This window comes from Hyla sarda, chromosome 3, assembly GCF_029499605.1.
Source record: "Hyla sarda isolate aHylSar1 chromosome 3, aHylSar1.hap1, whole genome shotgun sequence".
Classification (NCBI taxonomy): Eukaryota; Metazoa; Chordata; class Amphibia; order Anura; family Hylidae; genus Hyla; species Hyla sarda.
In genome coordinates this window covers 164,122,687-164,146,050 of record NC_079191.1, presented here as the reverse complement: position 1 = coordinate 164,146,050, position 23,364 = coordinate 164,122,687, and the positions used below count along the sequence as shown (strand labels likewise).

General features: G+C 41.4%; 1 protein-coding gene and 1 long non-coding RNA gene across 5 annotated transcripts in view; one reads left to right on the top strand and one right to left on the bottom strand.

Annotated features, from left to right (window-relative positions):
- The window catches only part of FGF12 (fibroblast growth factor 12), a 513,249-nt gene that overhangs the window by 339,922 nt on the left and 149,963 nt on the right, over positions 1-23,364 (bottom strand). The window lies entirely within an intron of this gene.
- LOC130361846 (uncharacterized) overlaps positions 1-23,364 on the top strand; it is a 65,591-nt gene that overhangs the window by 24,689 nt on the left and 17,538 nt on the right. For 3 of the 4 annotated variants that reach the window (XR_008891173.1, XR_008891170.1, XR_008891172.1), the window contains one exon: positions 9,198-9,306. This is a non-coding gene — a long non-coding RNA (uncharacterized LOC130361846). Of the gene's footprint in view, positions 1-8,437; positions 8,543-9,197; positions 9,307-23,364 lie in introns of those variants that run through there. The other variant, XR_008891171.1, reaches the window with a different exon arrangement.

The following is a 23,364-nucleotide window of genomic DNA, read 5'->3' as shown; positions in this document are numbered from 1 at the left end:
CAACAGTTGTTTTGTACTTTAGACCTGTAGGAGAGGAGGGCAAGGCCCTGTTATGGGCTGTGGAAAAATAAACGGAAATGGCTGATGTGAAATCTCAAAGAGGGAATTCCCAGGCTCTAGAGAGTAGCTTAAGACACAATCTGTTCCTTTCTATCCCAAATGACCAGGGCACAGGAAGAATATCAATTCAGCAAATGAGAACCAGTTCTGTGAAAAGCATTTACAAAAGGGGGATATAAAGGACGTCATAAGATATAAAAGCCGCTTACAGGGCTTTTACAGTAAGAGCTATTATATCAATTGTAATAACATCAAAATATATTGTCTTAGGTTAGTACATAATCATGTTTAGAGCTAAAACTGATTGACTAAATGTCACTGATGTCACTTTAACGGTAATAAAATGAAATATTATTGTTCTTACACTGTTATCTACTTGGGCTCTTAATAGGAAACTCTCCAAGAATAAAAAAAAAGCTAGTAATTCTTTTTACAGTTTTGTTAGGAAAATATTAGCACAAAGAAATAAATTAAGTTTCAGCATCCCAGCATTTAGAAATCTCCATGGCTTCCCATTTTCTCTGACTTCACATGAGAATAGATAAGCGTACAGATGAAGCCCTTGTGGCTACTATAGACCCACTTTAGGCTGCCTCATACCCCTTCCTTATGTACAGTACTGTCATGCTGTCCATGGTTATTTCAAGGCAGGGGTGATTGCTGATTTTGGGCCACATGTAGGTTGCATAGTACCAACTCTCCTCATTTAGCATCTCCCTTTGAAAGGAAACCATCTACCTGGTGGTGGAGCAGTAAGATGGCACTGAAGTCAGAGTCATGACAGAAATAGACTATGGTAAGATAATGTTATTCAGGACAAAGGATCTTACCAGTGGGTAACAACCCAAACTGACCAACAATATGATGTGACCTCTTAGCAGAACAGAGTTCTCGCAAATCTCTATCTGCATTGACTTATTATCTATGACTAAGAGACTGTCCAACAGTGTTACTCCGGTGGAAATCATTGCTTTTAATCAACTGGTGCCATAAAGTTAAACTGATTTGTTAATTACTTTTATTAAAAAATCTTAATCCTTCCAGTACTTATCAGCTGCTGTATGCTACAGAAGAAGTTCTTTTCTTTTAGAAATTTTTTTTTCTGACCACAGTGCTCTCAGCTGACACCTCTGTCCATGTCAGGAACTTTCCAGGAGCAGGAGCAAATCCCCATAGCAAACCTCTCCTGCTCTGGATAGTTCCTGGCGACAAATGGACTTCAAAAGGTGCGGTGGGTGTTTTGCTGCGCTGACTCGGAACAAGCACATCAGGTGAGTATAAAAGGTTTATAAACTCACCTGATGTGCCTGTTCTGAGTCAGCGCCGCAAAATACCCACCTACCATTGAAGTTCATTTGTCGCTATCTACTTGATTGGGAGGTTGCAGACCGGGCTCTAACAATCCTTACATGCTGTCCATGTTGTGTGTGAGCTCACACAACCACCTGGGGTAAGAGGTTTTAAAAAGAATCCTTCTACCAATACCTACCCAGTCAGTTTTATGCTATGGAGTGCTCTCTTTTATATTTCTGGATAGTTCCTGACATGGACAGAGGTATCAGCAGAGAGCACTGTGGTCAGAGAGAAAAGAAATTCAAAAAGAAAAGGACTTCCTCATATATACAGCAGCTGATAAGTACTGGAAGGATTAAGATTTTTAAATAGAAGTAATTTACAAATCTGTTTAACTTTCTGGCAACAGTTGATTTAAAAAAAATTATTTTCCATGGGAGTACTCCTTTAATCATACCAAAACATTCCTCTATTCTTTTCATCACCCCCAAAGAATATATGTTGGAATACTGTTTTAATTACTTGTTCCTGTAAACTTGTTAACAAGTTGTAACATTACCATCTATTACACTGGCAGATGTTACTATATTTCTATAGTCCTTAAAGGGACTGTACATTAATTTCACAAAAACTGAGGTCCCTTATAAAAGGGTAAAAGTTCTTGTCAACTTTTTGTATTGCATGTGGATTTTTGTTTCATTGTGAAAAATATAGTGTCGTTTTTTGTTAATAGAACTTGTCTCAGTGAATAGTTGTAGATTGCCCCCACGAGGGTCCATGCAGTTGGAGAAAAAAAGAGGAAGGTCCTTCAAGGCAAGCATTCCTTTTTTTTATTTTTTACTGGCATAGCAACATTAGCAAAACTGGCTTGAGAGAAATGCTACCCATGTTTTATTCAGTGAGGGGCAGAAGATAAAGGTATGAAGTCACGATCATCTATGTATACATAGAAACACATTATTTGGTTTGCCAAAAGGGGGTCTAAAGTTATACATTACAAAGTTGCACTGAATGACATAGCTCAAATGAATTTAGTTCATTAAACTATACATGCAAAGCACACTTAAGGGTAACTGATCTAAGAAGAGATGGGACCTAATGAATGTATTTGTTCTCATCTGAGGACTTTGTAGGGCAATATGCTTACCCTCACACTTTTGGCTAGGCCACAGGTCTGACAACCCAACAGTTAAGTGCTGCATATTTTGAGGATCTGTGCCCCACATTTGGGAAATGTAGTGCCTAAGTTGGGGCATCCTTCAGCTAGAAATTGTAGTGTCTGTTTTCTGTGTTTTTCTGTGTTGATGTGTATTCACACCTGCTTTTTATGCGTGACCAGTTTTTGCATGTTGTGTGCTTTGGTGAGGATAGTGTTAATGTTTCCAGCCTATAGGATCCCGGGTGGGGTTATTTAGACCCCAGCTCTGCTGGTATTCCTGGCAGTTTATTGCACTTGTTGTAAACATTGCATGTTTACACTACGTTTCGCATAGTACTTTAGTCTTTGTCTCCACATGTATCCTGAGTTTAGCCATGGCTTCTTATCCTGTATTTGTGTATCTAGATTTTAGCCTTGTTATGTTTGTACTTTGCTCTGGGTTTTTGTGTTATGCTTTGTATATATTTAGTGTACCTTGGTTAGACCCGTGTTCAGATTGTATTCTGTTATCTGTCCTATTTGGTTCTTGTTAGTAATGCCTGTTTAGTTATTGGAGTCTCTGTCCAGTGTTTGGTATTTAGTTTCCCTGTTTAGAATCTGGACCCGTATTCCTCGATGTTATGGAGTTTGGCTTTTGAATTTTTTCTTGTATCTGTCTAGTGCGAATTGTGTTCTAGTAATCCTGACCTGTATGGTGTCTGAAATCAGTTAGCCCATTCATCCCCTGCATATCCTGGTCCTATTTAGCTGTGTTGCGTCATACTGTTTTCCAGTCTTGTACAAATTATCATATCTGCAGTTTATCTTGTATCCAGTTCCTGAACTGATTGTCAGTATGCTATATCTTGCCTTGATATTCCTGTTTGTTGGTTATTGTGATAACCCCTGGTATTTTTGAAATGTGCCCTGACCTTTTTACAGCATCAGTTTATTATGTTGACCATGACGCCCCTTTTAGATAGGAAGGGACTGTCGCCCAGTTGTTATCCGCTATTAGAGCGGCAGAGCAAGTAGGCAGGGAGAGATGTTTAGGGTCAGCTTAGACTTACTCTTCCCTGCCCAATGCAACAGTTGTGAAATATTATTGATGCTTCATGACAGAAATTACACTATTTGTGATTGACTGTAGAGGCATTGCATGATAAGTAGTTGCTTGTCTGTGCCCTGAAAAACCTGACTACTAAAGGATAGAGACACACAGTTTGAAAAATTGTTAGACCTGCTCCAAACTCACAAAACCTGCTTGGAGCCTTGCGAAAGACTATGGGCCTCTATTAATAAAAAGTGTTCACCTACTTTTTTCAAAGTAATGAGAACTAAGAGTTTACGGTTTTCAAGAGACCCCAGTCTACAGCTACTTATCTGCATCTAACAACCAAAGGCACCCCAATCTTACACCAACCAGGAGACATACAGACAGGACCACCTCCACTATCATTTTAAAGTGCAACCCCTTCTTCACTGTATTTGCCCAAGGAGTATAGGATGTCTGGTAGAAAGACTCCAGTCCCCCTGACCACCACAAACCAACAAACCGGATTGTGAAAAAGACTAGAAAGCTGATCATCCTGATCATCACGCCCCTCCTCAAAGGATAGGGGATAAGATATTTGATCGCGGGGGTCCCGCCGCTGGGGACCCCTGCAATATAGCATGCAGCACCCACCTGTATCTGCTTTCAGCAGTGCTGGAGGTTCTGGCTCCGACCATGGGAACGGAAGATCGTGACGTCACGACTCTGCCCCCGTGTGACGTCACACCCCGCCCCCTCAATGCAAGTCTATGGGAGGGGGTGTAGCAGCTGTCACACAGGGGCAGAGCTGTGACATCACAATGCTCCGGCCCAGCGATCAACAGTAGTCAGACCTGGAGTGAACACGCTCCGGGGACTGATTTTAATGGGGTGCGGTGTGCAAGATCACGGGGGTCCCCAATGGCGGGATAGGGGATAAGATGTCTAAGTGCTGGAGTACCCCTTCAAAGATTGTTCATAATATAAATACAACATTTCTGAATTGTATATGTATTCACTAGTTAAATAACAATGATACAAATACCTACATTAAAAGCATGGGAGGATCATTGTATACACATTTTTGCAAGGACATGTTTATGACATGGCACTTAGCAGCAGAGACTAAAAATAAACTATTTAAATATATTTAGTTTATATTACTAAACAAGGTCAGTCCAAAGATTTGGGGGACAACTTACCAATAGCCTTTCATAATTTAGCTATGTAAACAATATTTTAAGATAAAAGGGGGAGCAGAACTGCATGCATGCATATATTCATAGGTTTTGTTAGTGATTTCTAGTTACCTTAGAGTCTACAACTGAGGCTTCATTGTCCAATTGTTTATTATGTTTGGAAATTGATGATTCAACTTGTATCATAGGATTCATTTGGATAGTATTTCATAATGGACTGTGCAGCGATATACAATAGCTTGTACCATTGTAACATCTGGTAAATAGTGTGTTGTGGTGTTCTATCTGTGAGCACCACACTGTAATTGTAGATGACAGGCAACTAAAACATATTGCTTGTCACATATCCACATCGACTGTCATGGTGTGTAGGCTGATAACAGGAGTTGGATGACAATGAAGCACCTGCTACATCTGTAGCTGTCTGTTAAGGTAAAACACTGTGAAATATAAATATCCATATTAAAATAACTTTCTTGCATAATATAGAGAATGTATTACCGTCATCCTGTTAATAAAGACTGCACGAGAAGGCTTTTGTTAGGTTTGTGAGCTGTTTAAAGCATTTGTGGGTGACCCAATGCTTGCCTTTGTTGGTTATGCCTGTATAGCAAGCTTAAAAGGACAAAGGCAAGACATTATTTAATGTATGAAAAGAGCAAAACTAGAATCCTGTGAGAGAGAAAGAACTACAAGAAGCATCATTAACTTCAATTCACAGCAACACAAGGCAGATAGTATCTGTACAGATGATATCCGGAGCCAAACTACAGAAGCCATTTCACTGACTAGTACATAATATGAAACTTTACTATTGACTATTAATTTAGAACCATTGGTACGGAGACTGTGGACAGAGTCTCTGAGTGAAACATAAGCTGTAAATACGCCTCTGCCGGCTTTCTGCAGACATTCACATAACCAGAGAAAACAGTGAAACCAGGCTCATCACATCATATCACGTTCCCATGCCTCCAGTATCCATGTTTTGGGGCCTTTGCACCATTGAACATGTAGAATTAGGCAAATGTGAGTAAGGCTCATTCAAAAACACTTGCTATATTGAAATCGAGTCAACCAGTGAGCTACCTGTACCTTATGTGATGTAAGGTACAAAAATGTTGAAACCTAGTGTTAGGTCTACAAGGATGTATTATAACAAATGTAATAGGAAACAATATTAGTTCATGTAGATGTGGTGGTTTATTTAAAGGGGTACTCCGACCCTAAGACATCTCCGCCACTGGGGACCCCTGCAATCTTTCATGCAGCACCCCGCTATCATCAGCCTCCAGAGCGAACATTGCTCCGGGTCCGATGAATCACGATCATGGGGCCGGAGTATTGAGACAACACGGCTCCGCCCCCGTGTGACATCATGCTTCGCCTCCTCAATGCAAGACTATGGGAGGGGGCGTGATGGCTGTCACACCCCCTGCCATAGGCTTGCATTGAGGGGGTGGAGCATGACATCACACAGGGGCGGAGCCGTGACATCCCGATACTCCGGTCCCATGTTGGTGATTCATCAGACCCGGAGCAATGTTCGCTCTGGAGCCTGATGATAGCGGGGTGCTGCATGAAAGATTGCAGGGGTCCCCAGTGGCGGGACCCCTGCGATCAGGCATCTTATCCCCTATCCTTTGGATAGGGGATAAGATGTTTTAGGGCCGGAATACTCCTTTAGGGTCTATTCACACGTAGAGTATTCTGTGCAGATTTGATGCACAGATTTGATGTGCAGGATTTCAAGCTGTGTTCGGTCATTCTGTTTACATTGAAATCTGCAGCAGAAAATCTGAATAGACCATTAAACAAACATTGATCTAAAATGCAGAAAGAAGATGTAGCGGCACTCATGGATAACTGTAGGGTATCTTTATTTGAAGAGCAGGTACAGAAAGGCAACAACAAGCTGGAGCGTTCCACATGAGAGAGCAACACAGTGTTTCACCGGCGGCTTCTTCCGGCTCTGATAGAGCCGGAAGAAGCCGCCGGTGAAACACTGTGTTGCTCTCTCTTGTGGAACGCTCCAGCTTGTGGTTGCCTCTCTGTACCTGCTCTTCAAATAAAGATACCCTGTAGTTATCCGTGAGTGCCGCTACATCTTCTTTCTGCCTTGGTACAAATTTCTATTCTACTTATTGCAAGCACCGCAGATCGGGATTACCTATTGAAGAGTCAGCCAAGTGTCTGTGCCGTGTCTTTGTGGTCTAGGAATTATTGAGGTGTTTGAGGTGGTGCTCATCTTTTCTTGAGTTCTCCTTGCACCATTGATCTAAAATGTCACATATATGTCTAAAAACATGTCACCAGCCCCTTGCTGCTGCTAAATATTTTTTTTTTTATATTTCTGTTAATGAGGAAGGGACCTAAAGGGTTACCAAACTCATTTGGCCTGTCACTTTTACCACCTCTATGTGTTTCACATCTCCCTCACGAGTACCCCATGCACATAGGGTCTACTTGCACAGCTAAACTATATTTTATATCTCATTATGTATTTTGAATTTTACCAACCAACAAGATATGCTACCTAGCAGCCACAAAGGCCCTGTAGCATGTTTTTAGGCATATATGTGACATTTTAGATCTATGTTAGTTTAATATCTTTATCTTATTAACCCCTATACCTATTTGGATTATTAATATAATTGAACATGTAGTTTAAAATGTCATGGTTTTAACATAGATTTGGCTATTTCAGCACTACCAAGGATCTCATCTTGGTGCAGTGTACATCTGACGGTTTTCACTGACACTGGTGCCCCTAAGCTAACATTTAGTTCTTCAGTAATCTCAGGGGCCATCATTTTGTGGCTTTTAGCTACAATTTATCAAAGTGCTCTTCCGTTTCTCATGTCATGCTTTCAACCACAGCTACCTCTGTTTTGTAGGTTTTTGCATAAAGAGTAGTAATAAAGGAAACAGAAGAACTTGACAAACCCATCAACATGGGTCACAGGTGCTCCTATAGGTGTGCATCAAGAATTGATTGGAACCTATTATGGGAAAAATGCCAAAAGACTGTACCATGGTAGAAAAAAAAGGGAGGACAGTTTTTTTTTAACCTTTTTTAGGTCAGTAAAATGCTGGAAAAAGCCTAACCCACCTGGTCCTATCCCACAGAACTACTATAGCACAAACCAATGAAAAAGTTAATGGGGATTATGATAGAAAGGTGACAAAACACATAGGGGGAGATTTATCAAAAACTGTGCAGAGGTAGAGTGTTGCAGTTGCCCATAGCAACCAATCACATTGCTTCTTTTATTTTTAAAGAGACCTGTGGAAAATGAAAGAAGCCATCTGATTGGTTGCCATGGACAACTGCACCACTCTTCCTGTACACAGTTTTTTTTATAAATCTTCCCCATAGTGCAGCACTGCGTGCTGAGTATGGGGCTGTATAACTGTAGTCAGATTGTCCATGGTGACCCGAGTTATAGCAAAAAGCACCCCCACAGTGGGTACCTGCTCTTCTGCTCTGGACTATGGAGCAATAGACAGAGAGGGCCTAGGCTGATGAAGCAAGTTTTCTTTTACATGGATGGCCATGTGTGTGCTGTTTACACGAGGTTAATACCATAACCTGAAGTGCCGAAAATATTATTTTAGGCACTTCAAGTTGTGGTGTTATGTTGACTTGAAGATTGTATTCATATTAAGTCCTCAGGTTGCCTTGATCTATCTGATTTGTGTTTATTTGTTTACACAAGATAAAGATGGTTCCAGGATCCACTGTATGAAAAATGCAAGAAACAGCTTGATGATCCCAAGAATGCTCTGCTGCAAAAACTTGGGTCCTGACATTCATGCGTACGTTACTTTTAAATGTATCTAAACAATGTTGCAGACCATGGCCCCGCTTTCATGGCAGTGGTATGCCCGAATGGCAGTGGCTTCTTCCAGCAGAATAATGTACCCTGGTTCACTACAAAAATTATTCACAAATGGTTTCAGAAACATAACGAAGAGTTTAAAGTGTTACAACTTTACAGTCGTTAGAAACAACTTTTTCCATTTAATACTTCCTTAAAAATGAAGCATTTTTTCTAATCTACTTCATTTATTGCTAAAGATGTGAAATACATGTTTAAAAACATGGCCACTAGGGGTCTCTGGCTCCCTGTTTAATTTTGAAAATGAACCCTGGTATCTAGGACTTTTTGGTTCTGACAATGAAGAAAGGGACCGAAATTCTAAAGGGAAGAGGAGTGGGGGTGTGGTTTTCTCTCTCCTTTGCTCACTTAGTACAGTGTATAATCCAGCTTTCATCTGTGTGAGGAGAACACCTGTGAGATCCAGAAAAGATGCAGACAGCTTGCAGCCTCTTTAGTTGAGAAGCATTTACATGCACAGTAGTTTCACATGGCTGCCTTAGAGTTATGTAGAGCATGCATGACTGCATCAGAGTTATATAGAGCATGCATTTAGGCAATATGCTTTTCAAATGTTAATATGTTTTTTGCAGACCTCATGACAAGGGAGAGGGGAGAGGAGCTCATCATACTCCATGGGAAATGCCCCGAGCCTTTGAGAGGAATTCAGAAGACTGATCACAGTAATACATAGATCAAAAGGTATTTTACATATTAACACATGCATATTATTATGTATACAGGTCTTAGGGCACATTAATACACTGATTTAAGCTTTTTTTATTTTCTTACTAATGACAGCTATGCTTTAAGATATTGATTTGGCCTCTGATCCATGGATCTCCACTTTCTGACATTTACCACTTAAAGGGGTTATCCAGGGATAGAAACACAGAGCTAATTTCTTTTAAAACAGCTCCACTTCTGTCCTTAGGTTGTGTGTAGTATTGCAGCTCGGTTTCACTGAGGTGAATGGGGCCAAGTTGTAATAATAGTTTAAAATGATCAGTGGCTCTGTTTTTTGGTGGGTATTAGAGGCTATATAATTTCATCCTCATTAGAAAGTAGAGTACAGACCAAGTGTTTTGCACTCTTTAAGCACTAATTATCTACCGTGTTCTTTTACTGTTACCCTAATGCTATTGACAATCCATTATAGTGCCCACTGTATTAAAAACACACACTAATAGCCTCCCCGACGTTTTGCTGTGTTTTGACCATCAGTTTTTACATACAACATTTTGCTTTTTGGTAACTGTTTATTATCGGGAACTGGAAAGAGGTCATGCATTCTACCACTGTAAGATCAGCATCAGCAACACAGGCTCTAGGCCCTGACTATATCCAATAAAGGAAACCTGCAATCTAGAATCTAAACCCAAAGAAGACTACAAGCACCTTGCAGCTATTACTTCACGTTTTTTTCCTGCAGTTCTGCCATGAACAGAAACCACCATGTGTGGGTCTACTACAGTCTTTTAAATAAGTTACAAGTCATGGTTCATACCAACACTCAGAGATTCTTGAGGAAAATGCTTTCTTTTATTGATGCATTAGATTAAACAGGCAATACAAATGCAGCATGCGTTCCGGCTACAAGCCTTTCTCAGCTGCCGGGATCTTTTCAACTTATACTATTACGACTATCCAGGTGCACTAAACCTCCTGCAGTGCCAACCTACATCATTACATGGTTTATACCAACTGGCACCTATGATAAGCAGTTATGTCCACCCTAATTGTCTCTAGGGAAGGGAAACCATTTCAGACTTTTCACAGGTCATTTCTCTTTCTCTCCATGGATGACCAGACACACAGACTCAAACTGTTACAGGGAAGGGGCCAGATTTGTATCTCTCAGGTTTACTCTTTCAGGACCCCTTTAGCTGCAGGCAATCTCTTTCAGTTATGACTAGGACCACATTTCCAGCAGTCTTAGGCTATGTTCACACAATGAAATTTCCTTGCAGAATTTCGCACTGGAATAATTGATTTTAATGAGATTTTGCTGCTCTGTTCTCATATCAGAATTTCAATGCATTTTCAGAAATTTTCAGTGCATCTGACGTAGAAATTCAAATTCCGATGTCTGCAGAAAGAATAGACCTCTGATACGCTGCCTTTGATAGGGGTTAAGATGTTTTTCTGTGGAGTACCCCTTTAAAGGGAACCAGTCACCAGTTTCATGCTGCCCAAACTGCAGGCAACATAAAACTGGGGCAGGCAGCTCAATGCCAACACACTGATTATTTCAGAGAAATCACAGTTTCTAGGACTGGGGTAAGCATCTTATTATCCCTTTAAGGAAAAAAGGAGGAGGGGGCACTTATATTCCCTAACAAGCCAATACTGGATCATTTATTGTTTACTTTCCAAAAAAAAAATCATAGTTGCCTGCCAACCTTTTGCTTTTCCTTCTGGGCAATGTAGACAATAAATTCACACAGCCTACATTTTTTTTTTTTATATTTGAACACCAAAAAATTATAACAAAGATTATAATATCTGTCTATACAGTAAATCAAAAACTAATACAAGGACATTAGCAGAATTTACTGTAAGAAATTATTATTACAATCACTGGTCAAGGACATGACTATGTTACTACAAACACTGGTGCTCCCCTATTTTTATTTATAGTCATGTCATAAGGGTTTTTGCTTCTTTATGTATGTGTCCAGTTTCTTTGGTTTAAAAACTGTGCCTGTATGTGCCTGCTCGTAGCGGCAATACGCCGCTATGAGCACACACACTGTGATGTGCGAGTCGCAGTATACTCGCACATCGCGGAAGCTCTATGCCTAGCTCAGAGCAGGGAGAATGGCCGCGATGTGCGAGTATGCCGCGCACATCGCTGCAGTGCGTCTGCTCGTCGTGGTGTATTGCCGCTACGAGCAGGCACAGGTAAAGACAGCATAGAGCGGGCCTTCACCAGCGGATCCGCAGCGTAAAATACGCTGTAAATCTGCTCTTGTGAACGTACCCTATAAATGTATTTGTAACTATTGAATGCTGTTTAACACAATAGTAAAACTGCTGTTTGTTCACACATCTATATTTTTTTAACTGTAAACAGGCCTTAATGAAAATAGCCATTTTTTGGGTGTAGCTTTTATTGTAGCCCCCAAAATGGCCACAGATTAAGCTTAAAGGGGTATTCCAGGATTTTTTTTTATTTGACTATGCTACAGGGGCTGTAAAGTTAGTGTAGTTCATAATATAGTGTCTGTACCTGTGTGTGACGGTTTTCTCAAAATTCTTCTGTGATTTTCAGCCCAATATTTATTTTTAACAGCATACAAAATGACTGCTGTCCCAGATTTTCCCCAGGTTGCAATGTGGCCAAGACCTGACTCACTAGTCAGCTGATGACAGGGAGCCTGTCTGCTTCAATGGGTAGAGCGATCGTTTGGTGGGAGAGAGATCAATCTGCAACTAATGCAACAGCTGTAGGCACCCTAATTGAACACCACAGGTCTTTTGAATGGATGCAGCTCATTTATGTTTCAATGGTTGGGGTGGCTGATGTGTGAGAGGAAGGAAATTGGAATTCTGGGATTTGTAGGCAAAAGAAGAAAACTCAAACAGGAAATACGAGTTCACAAAAAGCTATCCACAGTGTTATGGTAATCTCATAACATAGCAATTTAGCCCCAACGCAAGCACAGATCCTTCCTAAGCATGTCCATTACTGTCTGCCAGGTAAATACTAAAATCATCTTATGGTGGATAACCCCTTTAAACATGGCTGCAAAAGAAATGGTTGAAAAAAATGGGCAAAAACATGTTAAAAGCAAAACATTTTTAAAAATTACTGAAAATTTTAGCTGTTTTAAGCCTCAAAAAGGCAATCTTTCAACTATATTAGCTACTAAGGGCTGAAGACCCCATTTGATAGCTATTAGGTTATAAAAGCAAACTGTACCTTTTCTAGAGCTAGTGGTGGATGCTAAGTCTTCTTTTTATTTCTCTAGCAATTGTCAAGGAAGCAGAGCCAAGCTGCTCAAGTGCCACAGCTTGGCTCTTCTAGACCCTCCTTAACTGTCTGTATGTCAGCCAAAGAAGGGCTAGTAGATGAAGGCAAGCAAGGTGGTGACCCACACTATCTACCTTTATATTCAGGTTGGTGCGGGTGACCTTGTTGTCAGTTTCCCTTAAAGCTTCAAATAAATCAACCAATTCTAGGTAGCTCAAGGTACAGCAAAACTTGACATATATCCCATATACATGGTAGGCAACAGAAGACAGACAGGGCTGCTATCACTTCTAGGTAAAGCTGGAATACACATTAGATGAAAGTTGTCTGAACTTACAGATATTAGATAGATTGGCTGATCATCTAATGGGTATGGTGACCTCCTGACCACAATGGCAAATGCAGGAGAAGAGACTGGTAGGGAATTATGGATTTCAATATGCCCAATCCTTTTGTGAAAGGAAAGTTAAGCAGCTGTCAGAAGAGCTTGACACCATCTTTACACCCTGTTCCAAATGATTATGCAAATTATATTTTAGCGTCCCAAAGATTAAATATTTTGTTTTTCAGTTTAACTCATGGATGGCATTGTATCTCAGGGCTCTTTTGATCACTGAACAATCTCGGGTACCTGTGATATTAGATTGCCAGGTGAGCCCAATTTAAGGAAAAACTACTAAAGATGGGTGTTCCACATTATTAAGCAAAGCACCATTTTCAAGCAATATGGGGAAGAAAAAGGATCTCTCTGCTGACGAAAAGAGTAAAATAGTTCAATGCCTGGGACGAGGAATGAAAATATTAGATATTTCACAAAAACTTAAGCATAATCATCGCACTATTAAGAGATTTGTGGCTGATTCAGAGCACAGACGGATTTGTGCAGATAAGGGCACATTGAGGAAGATTTCTGCCAGATCCATGCATCGGATCAAGAAAGCAGCTGCTAAAATACCATTACATAGCAGCAAACAGATATTTGAAGCTGCTGGTGCCTCTGGAGTCCCACGGACATCAAGGTCTAGAGTCCTCCAGAGTCTTGCAACTGTGCATAAACCTTCTATTCAGCCACCACTAACCAATGCTCACAAGCAGAAATGGCTGCATTGGGCAAAAAATACATGGATTAATTTTCAAACAGTCCTGCTGACTGATGAGTGCTGTGCAACCCTGGATAGTCCAGATGGATGGAGTAGTGGATGGTTGGTGGACGGTCACCCTGTTCCAACAAGGCTACGACATCAGCAAGGCAGTGGTGGAGTCATGTTCTGTGCCAGAATCATGGAAAGAAAGCTGCTAGGCCCCTTTAGGGTCCCCGAAGGTGTAAAGATGACCTCTGCAAAGTATGTGGAGTTTCTGACTGACCACTTTCTTCTCTTGTACAGAAGGAAGAACTATGCTTTCCATAACAAAATCATCCTCATGCATGACAATGCAGCATCTGATGCTGCAAAGAATACCTCTGCATCAATGGCTGCTATGGGGATAAAAGGAGAGAAAGTTGTGATATCGCCTCCACCCTCTCCTGACCTAAATACTGTTGAGAACCTTTGGAGCGTCCTCAAGCAAAAGATCTATGAGGGTGGGAGGCAGTTTACATCCAAACAGAAGCTCTAGGAGGCTATTCTGACATCTTACAAACAAATTCAGGCAGAAACTGTCCACAAATTCACAAGTTCAATGGATGCAAGATTTGTGAAGCTACTATCAAATAAGGGGTCCTATGTTAAAATGTAATGTGACCTGTTAGAATGTTTAATAAGTTAAAATGTTGTTAAAAGTTTGACTGAAATAGCTTTTGATTTCAGTAAATATGCCACAAACACAACAAATGACAATTTTCAGTTCTTTGAAACTTATTGTGTGTAATAATTTGGAACAGTGCATTGTAAGTGTTTTATGTTTAAAAAAAAAAAAATTGTTATCATTAAGGAGGTTTGTTCGATAAAATATTAATTATACTCTTAATAGTGGATAACATGAGAATTATGCTGACTGTTAATTACATCAACTATTTAGGTAAATGAGAAAAATATAATTTGCATAATAATTTGGAACAGGGTATTTTCCCTTTCCCCATTTAGACTACATGGGTGCATGTGTATGTGGGATTGAAAGATATAGCTGTTGACCGCATCACTATAGCCATATAGGAAAGTAGATTTTGCTTTGACAATCATGCAATTCTTAACATAGATCATTGAAGCAGTTAAGAGAATTCATCAATAATGTGCAAGTACATATCGCAGTACTTGGATAGCACTGATATAGCCATTTGTCTTTGTTTTTCAATGCAGCTTTGATCTTGTAAATGATAGAAGATCGGTTTGTGCCTGTTAGGGATAAATAACATATGAGAAGATTGCACAAAGGAAAAATCTCCCTGTAGGAAGTGCACTCCGAGCCTCTGCTGTGCAATACACTAAGCAGTGTCGTGTCTTTGGGGCATTGTTCTGACATTAAGCTGTGTGTTGCTTGACTTCAGTGGAAAAATAGCTGGAAGGTAAACCAGGTGCCACTATAAATACTAACAAACAGCCCTGGTGGAGGTTATTTATTAATATTGACTTAAATGTAGACAGCAGAATTGCAGACTGGACAGGTAAAAGCTGCATCACATTTATCACAGTAGTGCACAATGTCTGGTACTTTTAGACCATCTTCCTAGATATGTTTAGGATTTTTGGTTAACTTCTGCTCTTCACTGGCTTGTTTTACACCAATACAGTATTTTGCATGAAGACAATGGAATACTACATTAAAGGGGTTTAACCATTAATGAACAAAATGGTTTCCAGCCATCACCAGCCACCACAGGGAGCAACACTGTTTACATAACTCTATAAGTTACAAAAATATAGTAGCTCGCTGGGCAATGCCGCTTGTACAACTTCTACTGATGTCAATGGGAATTACAAATTACGTAACACAGCTGATGCAGCTGCTTTTGGTGCCTGACCAGCTCTAGTGGCTATAACCACCTTGAAATGGAGGGGAAGCCATCCTTTTTATTTATGGGCAAACACCTTTTAAGAGTACCTGTCATCAAACCATATTTTCAAAACTAACTCAGAATAGGTTTCCTAACTATTCCTAACACCCCTCATGCCCTTCAAAATGTTTTCAGAGCTTTAAAAAGCTCTGTATCATACCTTTCCCCTTGCTCACATTGTGTGAGCTCCTGGCAGGAGAAAGTGGGCGTTCCCCAGCAGGCACAACATCAATGAAGCCTGAAAGAACTGTGCCTCACCATGCCCTGCATGCTCTTCCTGAGTTTGGTCTCCTGCCAGGCCGGGAGGAGACCAAACTAACTGTTTGACTTTCGTATGGAACAAAACAGAGCCACCTAGTGGCTGTTTTTTCAATCACATTAAAAACATATAAAGGTTGAGAATTTTAACAGTAAGTAAAAGGCAAAGTGTCTTATAATTACACAATAATAAACAACAACTTTAGGGGAAACCCCCAAAGGGGTGCCCTAAACTAGAGCCCCCCCAAAAAATGTAAATAAAATATAACTTTTATTGTTATGTGTTTTAAAAGTGCAATCTGATTCAAAGACAAATTGGTAACACGTGGTGTGTGTGTACCACAATAGTTAAAATAACACGGTCTGTCTAGCACACCTGAATTGTAGTGATGGAAAAGCCTCTTGATATGTGTGCCGCAAAACTTGTATGGCCAACACTGAGGCACTAATTGACAATGTGTAATGGTGCTGACAGAAAACCCTGCATGTAAAAAGTTAACCACAAGCCAGAGCCCTGATGGCGTTTCGCTGGTTACCCAGCGTCATCAGAGGACTTCCGCCAGTCATTGCAAATTTTTTTTGCATTGCTTGTATTTACAAATACTGGCACAATTGTAAAAATGCACATTAGTCTGCAGGTAAAAGAGAATGGGGGAGTTTATATATATATTAAAAAAAAAAAGGTTTCACTCCATTTTGTTTATTTATTTTGCTGTTCTTTGGCTCTTTTCTTTAGTACAGTGATTTTTTTTGCACCAAAGTTTAGTGACTTTTGTTTTAGAATGTTTTTCTGAATGAACATACCAAGTCATGATTTCAGTTGATATCATGCAGTGGCCAGGAATTTATGATGGGCAACTTTTTTAGTTGTCACATCTTTTGGCGCAACTGGGCTTAATGAAGCGCAAATCTACACCAGCCCTGACTTGTCTTACAAAACTGGCTGTGGACAGCGTTATGAAAAAGTCGGACATTTTTTCGCACAGTGTAAAAAATCCCATAAAGAATAGCAGAGGGGCACCATACAAAGTGGAGTACTTATGTAAGAAATGTGTGAGCACCATATTTATCACATGCACTGCACCATATAATAAATTTGGTGCAAGTACACAGTTGCCACCACACAAATTAATAGGGGAAAAAGATGTGCACCTACACCACTCTTGATGAATACTCCTCAATGTGCCTACAGACCTTACTGAACCTTGAACTGTACTAAGTAAAAAAAAAAAATCATGGCCACAACAAGAGAGCTGTTAACTGGAAAGGATTATAAAACTCCTTTAAAATGTAAATCCAACATGGTGGTTTGTAGAAGATATTGGTTGTTTCCAGTCAGGTGTGTGTAAAATAAAAAGAAAACATATGGGTGGACCAAGGAGGAAGTCAAAGCATCAAGATAGAAAACTCAAGGTGATATCCCTTGAAAATAGAAAATGGACAAGAATGCAGATAAAGACCAACAGCATGGAAATAGGAGTCAAAGTTTAGAATGAAATGGTAAAAAAATAGGTTAACTAAACAGGATTTACTATACAATTAAACGAAAACCCACACTCTCCGGCATGGGGCCCTCGTCAGTCCGCAGTAAGCAAGCGGGCCGACCCCCGCAGGTAGGCCCAGGCCATGAGTCCCCTTTATGTATCTTCGTGCGGGGGTCAGCATGTCCCCTTTCTGCGGACTGCCGTGGTGCCATGCAGGAGATTGTGGGGGTCCCAGCAGTCGGACCTTACCGATCTATAACTTTTCCAAAGGATAGGGGATAAGTTGTATTTCACTACAGTACTCCTTTAAGTGAGTAGCAAAAATAAATAATAAATACTTAATATAGCTGCTGCCACTGTGCTGTGGCCTGGAGAAAATGTTCTTTCCTTTTTTTCCCCCCTCTGTTTGGTTGAATCCATATGGGTGAGAATAACTGCAAAAATTACCTGCAGTTTTGCAACCACATCCGCTCATTATGTTGAGGATTTGTGATTGATTTGTGATAGCGTTTTTTTCCCGGCATTTTTCTATGGTTGTGGAAATGTCATTTACTGACCCTGAGGCTCTTTTTCACTGCATTCAGGGTACCACTCCAGGGTTCAGATGCAGAGCAATATGAACAAAACCATACTTACCACCCTGGCTCCTGACTGTAGCTCCACCTCTGGTGACGTGATCATTAGCGGCAGGGATACACCGGACCAGGTCGGAACAGGAACCAGGGTAGTAAATGTATGTCTGCCCTCAGTATGCAGCCATCTATATAAATGCAGTGCTAGTTAACTCTTTCCCTCCTGGACAATGGCAGTTTGGGTGTTTTTTTGCACATTTATTTATGTATTTATTTTATAAAGAAAAACAAAGTGGAAACTTAGCTTAATGGGTTCAGTTCGAGTTCCTAGGGCAGCACAAGCTGTAAATATGGCCCTGCATAGGTTCCCTCCTTTTATGATATAATCACCCATTTACATTTTTAAACAAATAAGTATAATCCAACATAAAATTTAATGCAAGAAAAAATAAAAAATGCAATATATATATATATATATATATATATATATATATATATATATACATATATATACACACACATATATATATATATATATATATATATATGTATATATATATATATATATATATATATATATATATATTGCATTTTTTTTATTTTTTGGTAAAAGTGTGAAATGAGTTCTGCTAGCTTCATTGAGTTTACTCATTTTACAATGGTATTTGACATCAAATATACAGGACTGGTGAACAAGTTGAAACTTGCCGGTCTCTTCTCAGAGCCATGTCAAAAATAGACATGATTTTCTGTACTATAGAGAAGAAGAAAATAATCTCACAGGTACTTGATCTGCTGGGAATGTCACAAGTTATTTTTAACCAGTGTCCTGTAGTAATGAGATTCAGGCAGTCACAAAGCCATATTATTATCCATTACACCCAAACACTTGACAGGGAAGGAATAAACAGCTAGAGCCACATGTAAAGATGACACTGACCACAGGTGGTGAACAACAGTTCACGACCCCACACTATGTTCCGAATAAGAAGCACATCTACATTTTTACAGTCGCTTAAAAGAAAACAAACAAAATCTGTGATCTGTAACATATTTAAAAAAGGGAAAAAACTCAAAATTTTTAGTGTCTTGCTTCTTTTCAATCTGTTGCCCCCTGTCTGTTGTTAAGCTCTGTCTCTCCATAGTAACAGAGATGCCAGGAAGATGCACAGGAAGTGGGGGTGGGACTTAGCTAGTGCTCTGTTTTTGGAAAAGAGAGCATACCTGTACTGTGAATGGAAGGCAATCCTGTCTTCATCTCAGAGGATTCACACTATCCCTTAAAGGTAAATCAAGGCTCTCTTCTCATCTCAGCAGAAGCAGTTCAGTGTTCAGTTATAACCCCTTCCTTGCTGTTATCCTGTTGTTACTTTCCTTCCTGCTCAAACAGCACCTTGCAAAGCCAGTGCATCAGAAGCCCTATCTCTCTCCACATGTCATCTTTATTAGTGTAGTGTAATTCATTCCCCAGTACTGTGCAGCCTCCTAAGTCCAGAGCACATTCATTAGCACTAATATCATGCCATAGCAATAAGAAGTGGGTTAGGTCATGTGTTGTAACGGGCCAGACAACTAAGGTTTAGTTCACATCACAATTTTTAACCTTCCAATTAACAGACAGCAAAAATTGCACAAAACTGTATAATTGTTTGGCATCCAATTCAAAATCGTATAGTTTATAATTGCATGGTAGAAATTTAATGTAGCAAGACTATCAAAATGGTAACCAGGTTCCACCGACTGGTTCTATGTGTGGGGGCAAGGCTGCTGTGGTGCATTATACATAGGGCAGTGTCTTCTGGGAGGAAAAATCTTGAAGTTCCTAGCACTTTCCACAGCATTTGGAGGTTACTACGTATGTGTAAAATAAACTTGTGTGCAATAAATGTGATGAAGTAGCACACCTGATTCAATATGATTTGCACAGACCGTAATGATCTAAAAATCCGACATAATTTCAATCCCATTTTGAATCTGGGCAAAAAATCATGGTCAACTATGATTTTACTCCCGACATAAAATCGTGCAAAATCGGATGCGGATCAGAACTGGTGCTTGTGTTGGATTGAATTACTCTATAGCAGTCAAAGGATACGACTTGGTGTACTGTTTTGTACGATTTAAAGGGAAAAAATCGTGAGAAAAGGGGAATGAAATTCCTGCCCCCCTGAAATCGAGTAAAAGAGAAATATCTGTGCCCTATGGTGGGGACTTTTAGGGGCTCAATGATGGCAATGAAAGCACTAAAACCACATTGTCACCACTATGAAGGGTTAATCTAAAAAAAATGTAATCTTTTGAAGCGTTTACTTTAGTTTTCAGACCCGGCAATCAATTTTGATCGCCGCGTCTGAAGGGTTAACAGGGTGCAGCACAACGATTGGTGCTGCATGCTGTTAGCCCAGGGTCCCGGCTATTGTTATCAGCCGTGACCGACCCGGTGTGATGCGAGGTCACAGCGTGACCCCGTTTTTCACACCGGGACCGAGCTCAGGGCGTACAGGTACGCCCTGAGTCCTTAACCTGTTCAGGACCCATGACGTATGCATACGCCATCACACCCTGGGTCTTAAGGACCCATGACGTATGCATACGTCATGGCGTTTTCCGGTCTCTGCCGCTCGCCGGGCAGAGATCGGAACCGGATGCCTGCTGAAATCCTTCAGCAGGCATCCAGGGCAAACGCCGAGGGGGGCCATGTAGGCCCCCCATGTCGGCGATCGCCGCAAATCGCAAGGGAAATCGCCCTTGCGATCTGCGGCGACACCGGGCTGATCGGGTCTCTGGGACCCGACCGCCCGGTAATTTCGCATGATCCCGGCTGTCACAGACAGCCAGGACCATGCTGGAGCCTAGGAGCGAGGTGGCAAGCCGGCCACCTCCTCCGATCCCCTGCGATCTGTCGGTTAGTTAACCGACCAATCGCAGGAGGGGGGGCGGTTACTTCCTCCCGTCCTGCCCGGCCCCTGAAAGTCCGGAGAGGACGGGAGGAAGACCGGAGGACACGGCGGGGGACGGGGGAGTGCTGGGGACCGGCCCTGGTACTTACCTCGTCCCTGAAGACCCGGATCCCGGCGGCGACAGGTGAGTAGATCTTCAGCCGCGGTCGGGCCCTTTACAGCAATGCACGTCGCCGTAAAGCGACATGCAGTGCTGTATTGGGACCCTATATACTACAACTCCCAGCATGCCCAGACAGCCCTTGGCGTCTGGGCATGCTGGGAGTTGCAGTTTTACAACATCTGGAGGACTACAGTTTGGAGACCACTGTGCCCTTCCAGATGTTGCAAAACTACACATTCTCAGCATGCCCTTACTGTCCAGGCATGCTGGGAGTTGTAGTTCTGTAACATCTGGCCCTTCAGATGTTGCAGAACTACAACTCCCAGCATGCCTGGACAGTTTTGGCATACTGGGAGTTGTAGTTTTGCAACATCTGGAAGGGCACAGATTGGGAACCACTGTATTAGTGGTCTGCAAACTGTAGTCCTCCAGATGTTGCAAACTACAACTCCAAGCATGCTGGGAGTTGTAGTTCGGCAACATCTGGCTCTAAAGATGTTGCCGAACTACTACTCCCAGCATGCCTGAGAATGTTTGGGAGTTGTGGTTTTGCAACAACAGGAGGCACACTGGTTGGGAAACATTGTCTGTTTCCTAACTCAGTGTTTCCCAACCCGTGTGCCTCCAGCTGTTGCAAAACTATAACTACCAGCATGCACTGATAGACTGTGCATGCTGGGAGTTGTAGTTTTGCAACAGCTGGAGGTCCCCCCCTGTGAATGTACAGGGTACTTTCACATGGGCAGGGGCTTACAGTGAGTATCAGACTGCAAGTTTGCGATGCAGCAAATTTTGCGCGGCAGCTCAAACTCGCAGCGGGAAAATCGCTGTAACCCCCCCTGCCCGTGTGTCTGTACCCTAAAAACACTACACTACACTAACACAAAATAAAATAAAAAGTAAAAAACACCACATATACACATACCCCTACACAGCCCCCCTCCCCTCCCCAATAAAAATGAAAAACGTCTGGTACGCCACTGTTTTCAAAATGGAGCCTCCAGCTGTTGCAAAACAACAACTCCCAGTATTGCTAGACAGCCGTTGACTGTCCAAGCACGCTGGGAGTTTTGCAACAGCTGGAGGCACTCTGTTTGGGAATCACTGGCGTAGAATACCCCTAAGTCCACCCCAATGCAAATCCCTAATTCAGGCCTCAAATGCACATGGCGCTCTCTCACTTCGGAGCTCTGTCGTATTTCAAGGCAACAGTTTAGGGCCACATATGGGGTATCGCCGTACTCGGGAGAAATTGCCTTACAAATTTTGGGGGGCTTTTTCTCCTTTCACCCCTTATGAAAAGGTGAAATTGGGGTCTACACCAGCATGTTAGTGTAAAAAAAAAATTTTTTTTACACTAACATGCTGGTGTTGCCCTATACTTTTCATTTTGACAAGAGGTAAAAGGGAAAAACGCCCCCCAAAATTTGTAATGCAATTTCTCCCGACTACGGAGATACCCCATATGTGGGCGCAAAGTGCTCTGGGGGCGCACAACAAGGCTCAGAAGGGAGAGTGCACCATGTACATTTGAGGTGATTTGCACAGGGGTGGCTGATTGTTACAGCGGTTTTGACAAACGCAAAAAAAAAAAAAAACCCATATGTGACCCCATTTCGGAAACTACACCCCTCACGTAATGTAATGAGAGGTGCAGTGAGAATTTACACCCCACTGGTGTCTGACAGATCTTTGGAACAGTGGGCTGCGCAAATTAAAAATTTTGTACAGCCCACTGTTCCAAAGATCTGACAGACACCAGTGGGGGGTAAATGCTCATTGTACCCCTTGTTACGTTCCTCAAGGGGTCTAGTTTCCAAAATGGTATGCCATGTGGGGGTTATTTTGCTGTCCTGGCACCATTTAGGCTTCCTAAATGCGACATGCCCCCGAGCAAAATTTGCTCTCAAAAAGCCAAATATGACTCCTTCTCTTCTGAGCATTGTAGTTCGCCCATAGTGCACTTCATGTCAACTTATGGGGTACCTCCATACTCAGAAGAGATGGGGTTACAAATTTTGGGGGCTATTTTCTGCTATTAACCCTTGCAAAAATGTGAAATTTGGGGGGAAGCACACATTTTATTGAAATTTTTTAATTTTTTTTTTACATATGCAAAAGTCGTGAAAGACCTGTGGGGTATTAAGGCTCACTTTATTCCTTGTTACGTTCCTCAAGGGGTCTAGTTTCCAAAATGGTATGCCATGTGGGTATTTTTTGCTGTTCTGGCACCATAGGGGCTTCCTATATGGGACATGCCCCCCAAAAACCATTTCAGAAAAACGTACGCTCCAAAATCCCCTTGTCGCTCCTTCCCTTCTGAGCCCTCTACTGCGCCCGCCGAACACTTTACATAGACATATGAGGTATGTGCTTAGTCGAGAGAAATTGGGCTACAAATAGAAGTATACATTT